The sequence below is a fragment of the Hyaena hyaena genome, unplaced genomic scaffold (assembly GCF_003009895.1).
Source record: "Hyaena hyaena isolate Hyena2069 unplaced genomic scaffold, ASM300989v1 scaffold_1879, whole genome shotgun sequence".
Classification (NCBI taxonomy): Eukaryota; Metazoa; Chordata; class Mammalia; order Carnivora; family Hyaenidae; genus Hyaena; species Hyaena hyaena.
The window spans coordinates 41292-58794 of NW_024082515.1; positions in this window are offsets into that span (position 1 = coordinate 41292).

The window sequence follows — 17503 nt, forward strand, 5'->3', positions numbered from 1 at the left end:
CACCCCAAAATATGCCTCTTTAGCATGCAGATTATTTTGAACTGATTTTTTTTAAGAAAAAGAAGACACAGAGGAATCTCTGAAAACAGAGTTGAAGTTACTTTTTTGTAAGGGAAATTTGCATTTGTAAAGGAAATCTCCATTTGTAAGAGTGTCTCCTTCTTTGTACCAGGAAGAAAAGGATGACTACATTTCAAGAAACTCTCATCAATAGAGACCACGCCTGACTTAAATCTGTATAACTTCCTTACTGTATTTTTCTTGGTAACCTTCCATAACTGCTCCCCCCAATACCTTTCTATTGTCGTTAGCCAAAGATGGTATATAAGCTGGTGGCTTGGGCCATTTCGGAGAATTTTATTATTTTTCTGGATATCTCCCATGTATATGTGAGTTATACATATTATTAAACTCCTGTTTTTTTTCTCTTATTAGTCTATCTTTTATTACAGGGAGGTCTCAGCCAAGAATCTATAAGGGTAGAGGGAAAATTATTTTTCCTCTCCTATAGAACGATTGAGTAAAACCCATTTGCAAATGTTCAAATGGTTTTTAAGACAGGGTTCTGAGCTTTACTTTTCTTTATAGCTTTTCCTTGGTTACGATAATTATCGGGCAAGATTTGGGCCCCTTTCTGGAATAAAATTTCCTCACCAATATTTTTGTAAAATTTGAACCCCTTTATCCTTACTATTGTGAATAATTTCACTGAGAAAACATTAAATGTCTGGAGATGGTCTCTGGAAACATTAACCAGCCATCTTGGGAACATCAATGCCTATCATTGTGATGAGGAATAGAAGCAGAAAAATATTCACTTTTAGTCTGGAAGGCTGACCTATAGTCTGCATAGTTGCAATAAGGATCAAATACGCGCTAGTTGCTGAATTCCTAAAGGGTCTCATGATTGCCTGTAAATCTCACTGATAGTTAACATCAAACTGAATGAGAAGCACCAGAGAAATCTTGCGAAAGTAATTTTGTGAGTAGAAATTCAAAGAAAACCTTTATGATCTAATACTCTCTGCATGTTCACTCCCCCTTGAGCACGAAGCATATAACTACCAGCTTCATACACAAATGTGTAGCTCTTTCTGCCTATTGTTTCTGTCTCCATGCTGCTTAAATAAACTTACCAAGTTGCATGGCAAAACATCTCAAGAATTCTTTCTTAACCATTATGCTCAACTATCCTGCAACAATTGTACAGGTAACAGTTTTGAGATGGCCACTATTTCTTTTCTTCTCAGGGGGAAGATTATCATATTTGAATGAGACTTTCAGGATTCATGAAATCACATTAAGCAAGTCCCTTCCCCCGTCGGACCATTATGCCTGCTTCATTATAATATTTAAAGTCTTTGCCTTAGGAGTAGCATAAGCTTCATTAACATAACATAGGATGCAGGTATAAGCATGTTTTTTACTTAGGCCTGTGCAACCTTATGCCCACATTTCCATGCTCTGAGAGCCAGTATAAGCCAGATGGTGTCTTGGGCTCCTTATCTCAGGTAAGGAATGCAGGGTCTTGCTTACTTTTGAAACAGCACTAGGAGTTTTTACCACTGATTTGGTCTCTGATATGGTTAGGCTAGAGACTTGTAAGCTTTTGCATTCTCTTTATTCCCTTAAAATCCTTAACGACTGAGGTTTTGCATTTCTTTGTAATTCTGATACCTCCTAGGAAGTTTTGCAAGAAGTGTGCTTGGACAAGTAGGACATAGATCATGGGAAATAGTTGGGGGCCTCAAATGACTTCTTTTGCATCACAAAAGCTGTATCTTATCTTTTTTCTGGAATTCTCTAACTATTTCTGCTTACAACAGTCTTATGATTTTTGAGGAAGTTTGCTTTTGTAGGAGGAACTTAGATCAGTTAAGAATGCCCAAAGTTGAGCTTGCTACAAGGCCTGCTCAGAGGAAGAAAAGGTCTAATGTCATATTATAGCAGGATTCTCTCACTGAGAGATGGGACACCCAGGCTTTCTTTGTCTAGGAAGCAACTTTATTCATGCTGGCACAGGCTCAGTGGGCTAAGACCCCAAAAAGGCTGAGCCCCGAGTGCAGTGGGGTGTAGCCTTTTATGCAATTCTACTTTTTTGTCTCCCATATATGGTGACACATATAGTCTGTGGACACAGTCAAAGTTACAGAGGTGAGTCAGAGCTATGTATAAGTATATAGGAGTTGATTGGGTCACGTTACAGGTTGCCTTCCTTTGTTCTGAGAAGGTCTCTACCACATTCCTTAGGGAGGGGCTCTACCACAATATGAACCCCATATTCATATTGGGGTTAGACAACTCATAAATGGTTGAGGTCTAGCAATAGTATCTGAATGCAAGATAGGTCTTGAGCACCTGCTCTTTTTTGTTTGTTTGTATGGTCTTGTTTTTTTTCCTGAAGACCAGTGTTCCTTCCAGTGTTCTAATCATTAGAATGGAATGCAGGTAAATTGACAGGTATTGATATCATGATAATATGTAATTTTTTAATGTTTATTTTTGAGAGAGAGAGAGAGAGAACACAAGCATCAGAGGGGCAGAGAGAGGGAAACACAGAATTTGAAGCAGGCTTCAGCTTTGGAGCCTGATGTGGGGCCTGAACCCATGAACCATGAGATCATGACCTGAGCCATTGGATACTTAACTAACTGAGCCACCCAAGTGCCGCTATATCATGATAGTATTAACTAAACAGTAATTGGGTTGTATTCTTTGTTTTTCAGTAATAGCAAATCTACCTAGCATCCTTGAAAATGGAGGAGATGGCCATATATACAAATACTTGACATATATAAACTACATCTACCAACAATATACCTTGCCCTACATTTAGCAGAGAATGTTATACACAGTTCCAAACTCTTTTCTATAGACATCTCTTTATTTATTTACATTTTAAATGTTTATTTTTGAGAGGGAGAGAGAGAGAGAAAGCAGGAGTGGGAGGGGGCAGAGAGAGAGGGAGACACAGAATCTGAAGCAGGCTCCAGGCTCTGAGCTGTCAGCACAGAGCCTGATGTGGGACTCGAACCCACGAGCTGTGAGATCATGACCTGAGCCGAAGTCAGTTGCTTAACAGCTGAGCCACCCAGGTGCCCCAGACATCTCATTTTTTAGAAACTGGCCAGCAGTATAGTGGTTCATTTGATTTGATTTACCCCTTTTCAAAATCTCTTCCCTCAGTTACACTGTAGCTGTTCCTGACCCTTCTGTCATCATGCCTGTTTGTAAGATCCCACTTTCAGGTCATTGCTTCAAATGTGCTGTAGGAAGGAACTAGACATACAAGCTTGTTAGTAGGCCATGTGTGGGGAGGAATTCCAAATCTGAATCAGGGCCCAAGGCGATGAAACAGTTCAGCTTTGGAGCATGGGCTGTGTTAATTGATATTTCTGAGATCTACTGTTTTGCTTGCATGATTTCTGCCTTCCACTTTGGTGGAGGTGGCTGTCATGTTGACACCTCAGGGGGACATCACCGCAAACCTTACTTCCACCAGTCTTGTGCAAGGTCCTTGTCTGGGACTATCAAAGAAACACATGACTCTAGATTCTTGGGAACTCAGTCTCATTCGGGATAGTGAATCCTCCTAAGAACAAGGCAACACAACACACATTCATCACATATGAAGTGGTTGATACTGAAGGAACATATTATAAGGATTTCCTGGAAGAGATATGGGTAGAATCAATTTTCTTTTGAAAGAGTGACAGATATATGTAGGGGAGGAAAAATTTCTCCTTATTCCTTTCTAGGTTCTTTGCCTGGACTAATGATTATATTGACAGAAGGCAGATTAACAGGAAAAAACAAATTTCATAAGTATAGGAATCCCATAAAAATATGAGACCCAAAGGGTAGCCAGGTCATTGAGGCTTATGTAACATTTTGAGTTAAGGAAAGAGGTAGGCATCTGTGGATACAAAGGAGAAAAAGTCCTTTCACAGGAAGGTGAAAGAAGATGGTTGGAGAAGAAAGGTTGTCCTGTTATATAGATGGGTTTCTTAGGTAAAAGGTATCTCTGGTAATAGCTCTCTTTCTAGTGCAGGCCAACTATCCAATGTGAATTTAGGCAGCTGAGGAGGAGGTAAAGAGCTTTTCCTGAATCTGCTGGGTTTTGATTGCCTTTAAGTTAAAATAACCCTTATTCCAGAGAGATATTTTTTGGGGTGGCAAAATCACTCTTTCAAAGGCTTTGGTGAGAGCTGTTGAAATATAATTTCCAGAGAAATGTAAAATCATGACTCTCATACAGATATAAAAGTCAACACGTGTTAAGGAATTAATTTTACTCCTATTAAAGGGAACCAGAACCTTACAGTAGTTAAAGCAGTAAAAACAGACGTTATTCAGGAACTATTACATTAGGGAAAAAGAGACCTCAGTATAGAAGTGAGCTCAATTCTAAATACAACAAAGGCAACTGGGATTTATAGCCTAGGTACAGAATGAGGGCATCAGTGGATGGAAAATTACTGAGAGGAGACATCAAGGGTAGAGAGAGTCTTACTAAATTGAGCTAATAGGATTCTTACTGAAAGCAGGCCAGGAGGATGGGATATCAAGGCTGGGGAGATTCTCACTAAAATGATCTAGGAATCTTGCTACTACTGAACTATGCAGGTCTCCGAAGGATGTCAAGGCCTAGCTGAGAAGAGGGCTCAGGGAAACTTGACCAAAGTTTGGTCAAGGAGAGTCTTTGTCACTTCTGTCATGAGAGAACCAGGCAGATTTTATAATTGGTTCAAAGGAAAAGTCAAAACTGTACAGATTTATATGAAGTAAAAGAACATTGAGACAAGTTGCAAAGGTCCACAAAAATTGTTTTGCCACAGAAAGGAGGAAGTTAATTAGAATTAATGCCAAAAAGGACAGCATTTCCATATCTATCAGTTACCTACAGGTTACAAAGAATTGCAGAATACCTCAAAGATAATGACTAGGGGTAGAATCTGATAACCCTGGAAGACATGCTATAGGTGATATAGAGCTTTCCATTGAAACACAAATATTTCTCTATAAGGAGCTTTGGGCAAGGTGAATGGAGCAGTTAAGAGCAGAGACATTAAAAGAGGAGGAATTTAGGAAGAGTAAGAAAGCCATTAAAGGTTAATCCACTTAGTTGGACTTGCAATATGATCAGCAGGAGATGCGGTGGTTTTTTTCAGGGTGAAAGAGAAGGTTTCATTTCAGATTCTCTAAATCTTTAATGCATGGAGATCCCGTGTCTGCACATTTGATCCTAATGGCTTTAGGATTCCTATCAGCTGATTTTAGCTGCTTCTAGTTCCTGTGGTACAGACCTTTTCACGGAGCCATGTCTTCTCTGAACTTGTTCTTTATGAGGGTTTTGAAAACCTTTGGACAGCTTTGATCTGTACGGGTGGGGTGGGGAGAGAAAGATAATGAGAGATTTGGTTTATTTCTGTGTTGGCGTTTATTTTTAATGTTTATTTTTTGAGAGAGAGAAAGGGGGAGGAAGAGAGAGTGTGAGCCGGGGGGGGGGGCAGAGAGCGAGGGAGGCACAGAATCCAAAGCAGGCTCCAGACTCTGAGCTCTCAGCACAGAGCCCAATGCGGCGTCCTAACCCATGAACCATGAGATCATGACCTGAGCTGAAGTCAGATGCTTAACCAACTGAGTCACCCAAGTGCCCCTGCTTTTATTTTTAAAATAACTCTGTACTCCTTGTAAAGTTTTCCCTCAGAACAGTTTTTCCTGTGTACATTTTTCCCCTCTCATCATTTTAATGGCTGCAGCTTTATCTGGTGAGGCCAAAGGAATGGTCAGAACTTCATGAACCACCTGCCAGAATAGAGGGACCAAATTATGTAGTAGGGACCCCTAGGGGGGATAGTAAAGTGAGAGGAGGAATGGGGATACTGGTAAGCACGGTGAGGGGCAGGGAATGTGGGAGAGACATAAAAGACAAGAGAACTAGGAAGGGCTTATCATGACAAATGATTTAGTCAGGAAATGGGAGCCAAAATTCCATTCCTGCTAGAACATTTTGCTTAAAATGTTTTTGGATGCACCTATAAGGGAGGAAAAGGTTTTCCTTGACCCTCTTAGGGTCCCTGGCTAGGTCTGAAAATTAAATGGACAAAGTCAAATTAACAGGAGAAAAGCATACAAGTCTATCTGATATATGTTTATATGGCATGGTGCTGGAGGCCGAGCCGGCTCCAGCAGGTCCAGGGGTCCCTGAAGGATGGACGGTGTCGGCGAGAGAGAGAGTGAGAGAGCCCCGTGATTCTTTCTGATCACCAGGCAGGCATCTCTGTCCTGTCGGTTTTGGTGTCTATATTTATAGGATAAATGAAAACATGACATCAGAAAAAGGAAATTTTACAATGGATAACTCTTTGTGATAAGAAACTTTGGAAAGTGTACAGAAGCAGGTTTTACAGAAATATTCTTGCAGAACTATTCCAATTATAGTGAGGTTAAGTAAATCTTATAACTAAAGATTTAGCAGGGTATTCTTAGTAAAAGACAGGATACATATTTGTTCTCAGTTAATAACGCTAAGGTTAGGTCATAGGTTAAGTGTATAGATGGGCTAAGAGTCATTCTGTCTGGCTCTCAAATGAATGTTTCTGAGTTGGTTAATAAGTTGATTGTGGAAACCTATTTGATGCTGAATGTGTGAACACCATGGAGGCCCTAAATGTGTCAGCCTTTTGTTTGTGGGTAATGTTTTAGCTACTCTTATCTATCCTCATCCCAGCCACCTGTAAGGGAGGGTGTTTGCAGAAAGTAGGCCTTGGGGAAGGGACTGCCATACATCACCAATTAGGAGAAGGTGTAAGTATTAACTTAAGTTCTGCCCTTATCTGTACCTTAACTCTAAATTAGGCTCTTTGTCTCGGGGCCAGGCTCAGTTGTAATTCTTGTGTTCTTAACCCCCTAAGTCTTGGATCTGCAAGGCCCTTAGGAAGAGCCTTTTGACAATCATCCATAGAGCTTTCATCTAAAATCTCTCTTGTAAAGGCAGGAATATGCTTTTCCTTATGAGGTATCTCTGTTCAGAATATTGGTCTGATACGGAATATTGTGAGGCCTGGTCAATACCAGCACAACATGAGTCAGTAGTAGCAGGAGATACCAGTTTTCATTTCTCATGGCAGTAGCTGTGCAAACACTGCCATTTCCTTGCTGTGACTGCCATCCATAGAGGCCAGTGCGGCTCCCGGCAGCATGGGAGCCTTTATGAGGCCTGACCTAACAGGCCTGAATATTTTTATGCTAGGTTTGATAAGAAGTAGACCGTTGTAAAAAAATAGGATAGGCAAGGAGTATGAAATTAAGTGAGGCAAACTGAGGGAAACTTAGCAAGGCTTGTTCTTTCAGATTCTTCTCAGCATCCTTTTGTCTTCAGATATAAGGATGCTCCTTTCCTCTGGGTATAGGGCAGGCACCTCTCACATGAGAGTCTTATGACCTGTTTTAGGGGAGAAGGACAAGTGATGGTGCTTTTGCTATATTTTCAAACTCCTTCAGCTTGAAATATTCAATATGCCAAGGTACCATATTTTGGGGTATTGTGTCCTGATCCCCATCACAGCCAAAAATCTTTATTTCCTTTTTTATGAAACATTTTTGTTATAAAATTATCTTTATATTTCCTTCTATAATAGAATTCCCACAGAAACGTTATGTTTTATGGGATTTGAAGGAATATTTATGAATACTCATTGATTCATTTTTAAGTGAGATATAATCGACATGTAATTATATGTTTAAAGTGTGCAGTGTGTTGATTTGGTACATTCATAAATTGCAATGTGATTACTACTGTAACATTAGCTAATACCTCTATCATGCCACATAATTATCATTTTTTTGTGGTGGCAACATTTAAGATACAGTCTCTTGGCAATTTGAAGCATATAATACAGTATTGTTGACTATAATCACTATGCTGTGCATGAGATCTCCAGAACTTATTTATTCTACATAATTGTAGCATTGTACCCTTTGACCAATTTCTCCCCACTTCCCCCCCAACCCCAGCCCTGGTAACCACCATTCTACTCTCTGTTCCTATGAGTTTGGCTTTTTTAGGTAACACATGTAACTGAGATCATAGAGGACTTGTTTTTTCTTACTTACCTCACTTAGTATAATGTCCTCAAGATCCATTCATATTGTTGCAAATGCCAGGATTTTCTTCATTCTCATGGCTGAATGATATTCCATTGTATATATAGAATATATATATTTTTATCCATTCATCTGTTGGTGGCCACTTGGGTACTTTCCATATATTGGTTATTATGAATAATGTTGCAATGAATATGGAGGTGCAAATATCTTTTCAAGATCCTGTTTTCATTTCCTTCAGATATATACCTAGGAGTGGGATTGCTGGATCATATAGTAGTTTTATTTTTTTAATGTTTATTTATTTATTTTTGAGAGAGAGAGAGACAGGGTGCAAGCAGGGGAGGGTCAGAGAGAGAGGGGAGACACAGAACCTGAAGCAGGCTCCAGGCTCTGAGCTGTCAGTACAGAGCCCAATGTGGGGCTTGAACTCACAAACTGCAAAATCATGACCTGAGCCAGAGTTGGACACTTAGCCGACTGCGCCACCCAGACACCTCATGGTAATTCTATTTTTAGTTTTCTAAGGAAACTCCATACTATTTTTCACAATGGGTGTACCAATTCCCACTAATAGTGCATGAGGGTTCCCTTTTTGCCACATCTTTGCCAACACTTGTTATCTCTTCTTGATGATAGCCATTCTAACAGGTGTGAGGTGATAGGTCGTTGTGGTTTTGATGTGCATTTCCCTGATGACTGATGTTGAGCATCTTTGCATGTACCTGTTGGCCATTTGGATGTCTTCCTTGAAAAAATATCTGTTCTGTTCTCTCCATTTTTACATTAAATTGTTTGGGTTTTGTTATTAAGTTGTAGGAATTCTTTATATATTTTGGATATTAATCTCTTATGAGATATATGACTTATAAATATTTTTCTCCCATATCTTAGGTTACCTGGGTCATTTTTGGTTAGATGACATTTCTCTTTTCTTTTTTTGTGAGTAGTGCAGGAAAAGCAGCATGAAACTCAAATATAAAGCCAGAAGGCTCAAAAGCCACACTGTGTGGCTCTATTTAGACAATGGTCACAGGGTACTGTTGGTGTTCAGATGACATCCAATAAATACTATGGTCAGTTTCAGTTTGAGCTCACAAAGACTCTGTCCTTGACCAAACTTTAGTCACGCCCCTCTGAGACCTCTTTTCAATTAGGCCTTGTCCTTGGGCCCTTTCTTCTGTTTGCCTAGTCCAGTTGCAATAAGAATTCTGCTAAGTTAGTTTAGAGAGAATCCTCACTCTTTTTTTTAAGATTTTATTTTTAAGTAATCTCTATACCCATCATGGGGTTTGAACTTACAACCCTGAGATCAAGAGTTTCATGCTCTACCAACTAAGCCAGCTGAGAATCTCTACTCTTGCTATCTGATCATTCTGGCTTACCTTCAGTAAGAATCTTGTTGAGTTAGTTTCACAAGAATCACCCTACCCATCATTTTTCCTTTGAGTAATTTTCCATGTACTGACCCCTCATTCTGCTCATTGGTTATAAATCTCCACTTGTCCTTGTTATATTTGGAGTTGAGCCCAATGTCTCTCCTCTATGGTGATAGTCTTGACACACTTGAAGGGGTCCAGAATAAGCTACTGTGGCACAAAAATTATTTTGAGAGGAAGGCATCTGAGTTCCTGAAATCTCTTATCTGCCTGAAAGCAGAGCATCCCAAAAGAGCTCAACTGTCATAAATCTCCCTTCCTGGGAGCCACAAGGGATGACTGGCTTTTATCACTGGAGATGGGAAGTCTCCACAGGATGCCCGAACAGATGTCATAAAACTACCATATCTCCTATCTGTTTTCCTAAGGGCCTATTTATCTTTCCAAAAAGTCATTTGTTTTCCTGTAAATACTCTTATCCTCTACCCCTTCCCCTATTAAGATGGTATGTAAGCTCCAAATTTTAAATGTCTCCTTAAGTCATATTTTTCTGTGATGTACAAACAGGAATAAAAATCTGGTTTTACTCTTGATAATCTGTTATAGGAGAGGAAAACAAGATCTATTTCTTCTACCCATCCTAGGTTCATTGGCTGGGGTTCTACAAATTAGACTGACAAAAGCACAATAACAAGAGAAAAACATGTAGAAGTTTATTAATGTGTACCTTTGAAATACACTTGGGAGAATACTCATTGATGATTAATTCAGAGGGGTGGTTTGAACTTGGGCTTATATGGCATCTTAACAAGAGAACAACAGGGTCGCCTGGGTGGCTGTTGGTTGAGCATCCGACTTCAGCTCAGGTCATGATCTCGAGGTTCGTGGGTTCAAGCCCTACATCGGATTCTGTGCAGACAGCTCAGAGCCTGGAGCCTGTTTCAGATTCTGTGTCTCCCTCTCTCCCTGCCCCTCCCCCACTCATGCTCTGTCTCTCTCTGTTTCAAAAATAAACAAACCTATAAGAAAACCCACAAGAGAACAACATAATTTTTAGAGATGTGACAAGATAAAGGAAAAGGACTTTGAGTTTGTAAGGGTGGAAAATTATGAGAAGGTAAATATATGGAAGAACTAATGGAAGATAAGGGCTAGTTAGAAATGTTTGCTATATAGATTTTTCTGATGTTCTCTCTGGGCTGTTAAGTTTAGAGTTATCTCTGGTGATTAACTTCTGCCCTTCCTTATAGAGAAGGGAAGGCACACATCTTTACAAATTTATGTTCCACTTGTAGACAAACAGAGGGAGGACAGAGAGCTTTTTTTGGTATCTGCTTCTTCTCACTTGCCTTTAGCTTAAAATAATTCTTATGCCAACGTAGCATATTTTGGGGGTGGCATATTCTGCTACTGGGGGTTCACTGTCTGTTTAATTTGCAGGCCCCCAAGCACTGAAGCTAAGAGAGTAGAGGGAAAGTTTTTCCTCTCTGATGTATCTATTGCAATAGTCCTGACTAAAGTCTTCTGTAACATGTTAACAAATGTCAGAATTTTTTTAGCAGATGGAATTTTAAGAGTTTATAAGTTATTTCCTGCCTGAGATACTTATTTTTCCTTAAACACATCCTTATGTTATAAAAACTTATTGTCTTCTCTCTAGCATTATGCTACCTAGGGTATTAGGTCAGCTACATTGGCAAGCTAATTTTATTAAATTAAAATTTGCTATTTTTAAAGCTAAAAATAGTATTTTCCCTAACTGAAGATACTAAAGTGAAAAAGAACACTTTTCACCCATTTTCCTTGCTCTTTTGATTTAACAACAGTGGTTCAGAACACATTTCAAGTTCCAAACAAGTAGTATCTATTGAGAAATTAAGTGCAGGATTATTTCCATGCTGGGTTTTTGGGGGATTCCATTTCATGCAGCCATTCAAGGGGGCTATTTTTGAGCACCTATTTTCCAGTCCTTTGTGTTAGGCATTGGAGTTAGATTTGAGAATGAGATAAAGATTGTCCTTTATAGTGCTTACAGTCTACACGCTAGACAAATAGAAGCTTGTGCTTCTATTTAGGCCACTTCTCTATGAATAAACATGAATAAAGTTTCCTCTTGGTCTTTCAGGAGCTTCCTCTGTAGGGAAGACAGACCAAGACTCACAGAGAAATGATTTCATTACATTAGGGTAAAGTATAAATAAGAAAAAGGTATGTAGTGAATTTTTAGCTGAAGCTTATAAAAGAGGTGATATTAATGACTGATAGTTTAAAAAAAAGGATATTCTAGGGGAAAATTCATAAGTCTTGGAAAAAAGAAACAGCATGGTGTATAGGGCAAACTACAAAGAATCCAGTACAACCGTTAAAATAAATCATAGAGCAGGTAGTTCCTGGAGTTGGTGGTGAAAAGCAGGGAAAGCAATGTCCTAGAAATTCTGTGTTGCAGGCTTGGGCTTTTTTGCTTCTAGTCAGTGAAAGGTTTTCTGGCTGTACTGTGGAGGAGCGATTTAAGGGAGCTAGGCTGCTTATCTGCTGTATATTCCCCTAGATCCACTTTCTGCCTTTTTTTTTTTTTCTTTTTTGCTCTGTGCCCACCAGGTTGAGTGCACAAAGATTGCCTTGACTGCGTTCTCAGAACTCCAGTTATCTAAAGCTGCATAACACACCACCCCAAACCTAGTGATGTAAAGCAAGCACAACCATTTATTATTATCTCTCACAACCTATGGGTGGACTGGGCTTAGCTAGGCAATTCTAAGTTGGGCTTCTCTCATGCATTTTATTTTATTTAAAACTATTTTAATGTTTTATTTATTACTGAGACAGAGAGAGACAGAGCACAAGTAGGGGAGGGACAGAGAGAGAGGGAGACACAGAATTGGAAGCAGGCTCCAGGCTCTGAGCTGTCAGCACAGAACCTGATGTGGGGCCTGAACCCACGAACTGTGAGATCATGACCTAAGCTGAAGTCAGAAAATTAACCCACTGAGACACCCAGACACCCCTCTCGTGCACTTTAAAGTCAGACAGCTGACTGGTGCTGGAGTCCTCTTGAAGGCTTCTATACTCACCTGTCTGGTGGTTGTGCTGGCTGCCAGCCTGGACTGCTGCAGGGCCTTTTGGCAGAATACAGTCCACACATGGCCTCTCTTGGTGGCTTGGGGTTCCTCACAACATGGCTGTGTTCCATGGACAAGCACCCCGAGAGAAAGAGAGCCAGGCAGAAACTGTATTGCCTTTTATGGCCTAGCCTTAGAAATTATGTAGAGTTACTTCTACCACATTCTATTTGTTAGAAGTGAGTCATTAAGGCCAGCTAATATTTATATTTAAGTGGAAGAGATTGTATACACTGTATGTTAGCTAACTTGACAAAACCATTGTTTTATACTTTGCTGAATACAATCCCAGATATATGACTCTAAGCCTATGTACACGTAGACAGAGTCTTACAATTTTGTGTATATGGGATAACAGAGTCAATGCATGATATTTTTAAACTTATTATCAGTATCTTTGGATGTACATGTTTTCAGGTAAAAAGACCCCATCTTTAATGAAAGAAAAACAGCTTGGGTTTGATTTCTATAGTTTTATAATAGGCACCATTTTATATGAAGAATAAAAACAATCCTAGTTTTAAAGTACATATCCCAAATCAACAGATCACATTTTTTTATTGCTCTTTATGTCATTACCTTTTTTCCTTGTTAATTGCAAAGCTAATAAAGAAATAAATTAAAAAAATTTAAGTGGGGAATTAGACTCTACCCCTTGATGAGGGGACTGTAAATGAATCTGAAGATGTTTTAAAAACACCATATCGTCTAACTTCTGCTTGATTTTGGACAATGCATGTGTGTGGGTTGTGGGTGGGAAGAAGTGGGCACCAGTAGATCAGAGAGTGGTTAGAGAGAGAGTTTGTGGGTATTTATCTGTCCATTCTGCACTCCCTAACTCCCTTCCTGCCTGGCTGTGCATCCATCAATGACTCTGGTTTTCTACTGCAGCCATAGCTCCTGTCTGCTGGCACCTCTTCTGCTCTAGTTTGCACTGGGTTCCAGTAAGAAAGACTTCTTCCCCATGCCCCTTCACATCAAAGGATGGTAATGGCTTCTCTCTGTTGCTACTTCCCAGGTGTCTCAACACCCTTAACTTCCTTTAACTCTGTTAAAACCTTCGGAAAAAAAAAACAACAACTTTCAACTGAGTTTAAAAGTTTAAAGGTTTGAACGGTCTAGCAATTTAAGTCTTTCTATTTAAACACTTTGAACCATCTTTTTTATTGCCATGAAGCTGACTAATTCAAAGGACTAAAATGGAGAAAAAGAGACTGTTGGGAAGATATTATAGTGGTACAATGAAAGATAATAAAGGCCTGAGGGTAGTAGATGGACTCCAGATGGATTATTAAAGTAAATTTTGCAAAACCTTGTGACGGATCATAGTTTATAGGACTCATTACCATAAATCAAATCTATAAGGGAGTCTGTGTCAAGATGAGCAGATAGAAGATTAGTACAGATCAGGCCTCTGGCATTACCAGAGGTCAATGTTTTGGAGGTCACAAGGCAGATCTGATGACCCAGGGCCAGATATGTCCACATGAGCACTGATCCTAAGCCAGAGGTTGTTTGGCTCAGTCTTTTCTTCTTGTTAGAGCTGCAAGAATTAAATGAACTAAAGTCACACAAAAATGCTTTGAATATTGTAAAGTACTGTATATGTGTGAAATCCAATGGTAATTAATATTATAATTACAATAATTATTGTACTTATTTCTGGGTATTTGTATATCTACCTTAATATATTTTGATCATATACAGAAGGGAATTTGAGTTCAATTGAAGAAGTGATAGAAATGATATTTTCCCATGGGTCTTCTTGTTAAACTGGAGAGATTCTATCATTTAAGATCCTCTCTTTTCCACAAATTCTTATTCTTGCATCTCTGTCTACTCATTGTCACTACTTACTGTTCTCCACCTTTAAGGAAGGGGATAGTAACACAGATGATCTTCCACAATCACATTAGTGTCCATGCAATTTCTAACTCTCGTTCCATGGGCATTGAGAGCAAAGGTAGCTAAGCAATTTGACAGTGTACTCAAGAGACGCTACAGGTTGGTCCAATGTAAACAACTGAGCAGATACTACACAGATGGATAATCCAGTTAATATCCCCAATCCATATATTTTAAATTGTGGTAAAATACATATAACATAGGATTTATCATCTCAACTATTTTTAAAAAAATTTAATGTTTATTTTTGAAGGAAAGAGAGACAGAGCATGAGCAGGGGAGGGGCAGAGAAAGAGGGAGACACAGAATCCAAAGCAGGCTCCAGGCTCCGAGCTGTCAGCACAGAGCCTGATGCAGGACTTGAAGTCATGAACCATGAGATCATGACCTGAGCTGAAGTTGCAAACTTAACCGACTGAACCACCCAGGCACCTCTCAACCATTTTTAAGTGTACAGTTCATTAAGGATATTCATATTGTTGAGCAACAGGTCTCCAGAACTCTTCCATCTTCCCAAACTGAAACTTTATACCCATTGAACACTAACTCCTGATTTACCCCTTCCCCAGCCCCTGAAAATCACCACTCTACTTTCTTTCTATGAGTTCGACTACTCTCAGTGCCTCATGTAAATGGAATCATATAGTATTTATCTTTTTGTGACTGGCTTATTACACTTAACATAATGTCCTCAAGATTCATCTGTGTTGTAGCATGTGTCAGACTTTCCTTCCAAGGCTGAATGCTGTTCCATTGTATGTATATACTACATTTTGTTTCTCCACTTATTCTTAGTGGACACTTGGGTTACTCCTACCTCTTGGCTCTTGTGAGTAATGGTGCTAGTCAGCACTTTCATAGGGTCTCTATTGCAAGGTTTGTGTATTATGTATTTTTGGTCTGTATTCAGGTGTGGAGTCTCTGAAATCTTTGAAGGTTTGTGTCCCAAGGTATAATTCTGAGGTATTTGGAATCTTTTTCAGGGTGTAAGGTTTTAAAGTGCTTTCATCGTCTGTGTTCCAAGGTTTGAGTCTGGGGTGATTAGGTTTTGTATTCAGCGTATGTGGTCACTGAAATTCTTCAGTCAGTGTTCCATGAGTTATGGCTGATTTGTTTGGGAGGTCTGGGTTCAGAGTCTGAAGTCTTAGAACTTTTATTTTCTATTAAAACAATTCTTTTTAATGTCTATTGTTGTTTATTTAATGTTAATTTTTGAGAGAGAGAGAAAGAGGAAGGGACAGAGAGAGAGAGAGAGAGATAGAGAGAGGGAGAGAGCAGTGGAGGGGCAGAAAGAGAGGGAGACACAGAATCCAAAGCAGGCTCCAGGCTCTGGGCTGTCAGCACAGAGTCTGACACATGGGTTGAACCCACAAACCATAAGATCTTGACCTGAGCCGAAGTTGGATGCCTAACCGACTGAGCCACCCTAAGCACTCCTGAAGTCTTAGAACTTTTAGAGAGTCTGTCCAAATTTGGTTCTGAAGTATTTGGTGTCTGAAGTCAGAGTGTGAAGTCCCTGAACTCACCCAGTATCTATGTTCCAAAGTTTGAATCGGAGATATGTGAGGTTTGTGTTCAGGTCGTGCACTGTCTGAAATCTATGAAGGTCTGTGTTTTAAGATATGAGTCTGAGGCAATTGAGAATCTGTGTTCAAGGCCTCCCGTCTCCAAATTCTTGAGGCTCTATTTCATTGTAGGGGTTCAGGTATTTGAGCATTTGTGTTCATTGTGTGAAGTCTTTGACTATTTGAGGGTTTGTGTCACAAGGTTTGGGTCTGAGGTATCTGGTTCTGTGTTCAAGGTGTGAGGTCTCTGAAATTTTATGTTATGTTATGTTATGTTATGTTTTGTTATTTTATTTTATTTTATTTTATTTATTTTTTGAGAAGTAGAGAGAGAACACAAGCAGGGGAGGGGCAGAGGTAGAGAGAGAGAGAGAGAGAGAGAGAGAGAGAGAGAGAGAGAATCTGAAGCAGGCTCCAGGCTCTGAGCTGTTAGCTCAGAGACCAAACAGCTCAGAGATCAACGTGGGGGTTGAACTCATGAACCATGAGATTATAACCTGAGTTGAAGTTGGACGCTTAACTGACTGAGCCACCAAGGTGCCCCGAGGTCTGTGTTCCAAGTGTGAATTTGAGGTATTTGGGGTCTGCTTTCAGGGAGTGAGTTCTATAAAGTCTTGGAGGCTCTCTTCCAAGGTTTGTGTCCGATATATTTGAGGTTTCTGTTCTAGATGTGAAGTTCCTGAACTGCATAAGGTTTTATGTTCCAAGGTTTGAGTCTGAGACATCTGGGGAGTCTGTGTTCAGGGTTGAAGTCTATGAACTCTTTGAGGCTTTCTTACAAGGTTTGAATCTGAGGGTTTTTTTTTGTTTTTTGGTTTTTTTTCCGGGTTGCAAGGTTTCTAAAATTTTTAATGGCCTGTGTTCCAAAGATTATCTATAAGATATTTAGATGTCTGTGTTCAGGGTTTGAGCTCCCTAATATTTTTGAAGATGTGTGTCCCACTTAGTTAACAGGAAGGACTTAATTCATAGTGCATGGTAAGTAAGCTCCTTAAGGATCTGTTCCAAGGTTTGCATCTGAGGTATTTGGGGGTTCAGGTTGAGGATGTGGGTTCTCTAAAGTATTTAAGAGTCTATTTTCTTTTTTAAAAAATGTAATTTATTGTCGAATTGGTTAACATACAGTGTATACAATGTGCTCTTGATTTCGGGGGTAGATTCCCGTGATTCATTGCTTACATACAACACCCAGTGTTCATCCCAACAAGTGCCCTCCTCAATGCCCATCACCCATTTTCCTGTCTTCCCTGCCCTTCTCCCCATCAATCCTAGTTTGTTCTCTGTATTTAAGAGTCTTTTAAGAGTCTATTTTCTACGTTTTGAGTCTGAGGTATTTTGAGTGTGCATCCAGCGTTTGAATTTTCCGAACTCTTCAAGGGTCTGTATTGCATGGCTTGATTCAGAGATATTTGGGAACTGTGTTCAA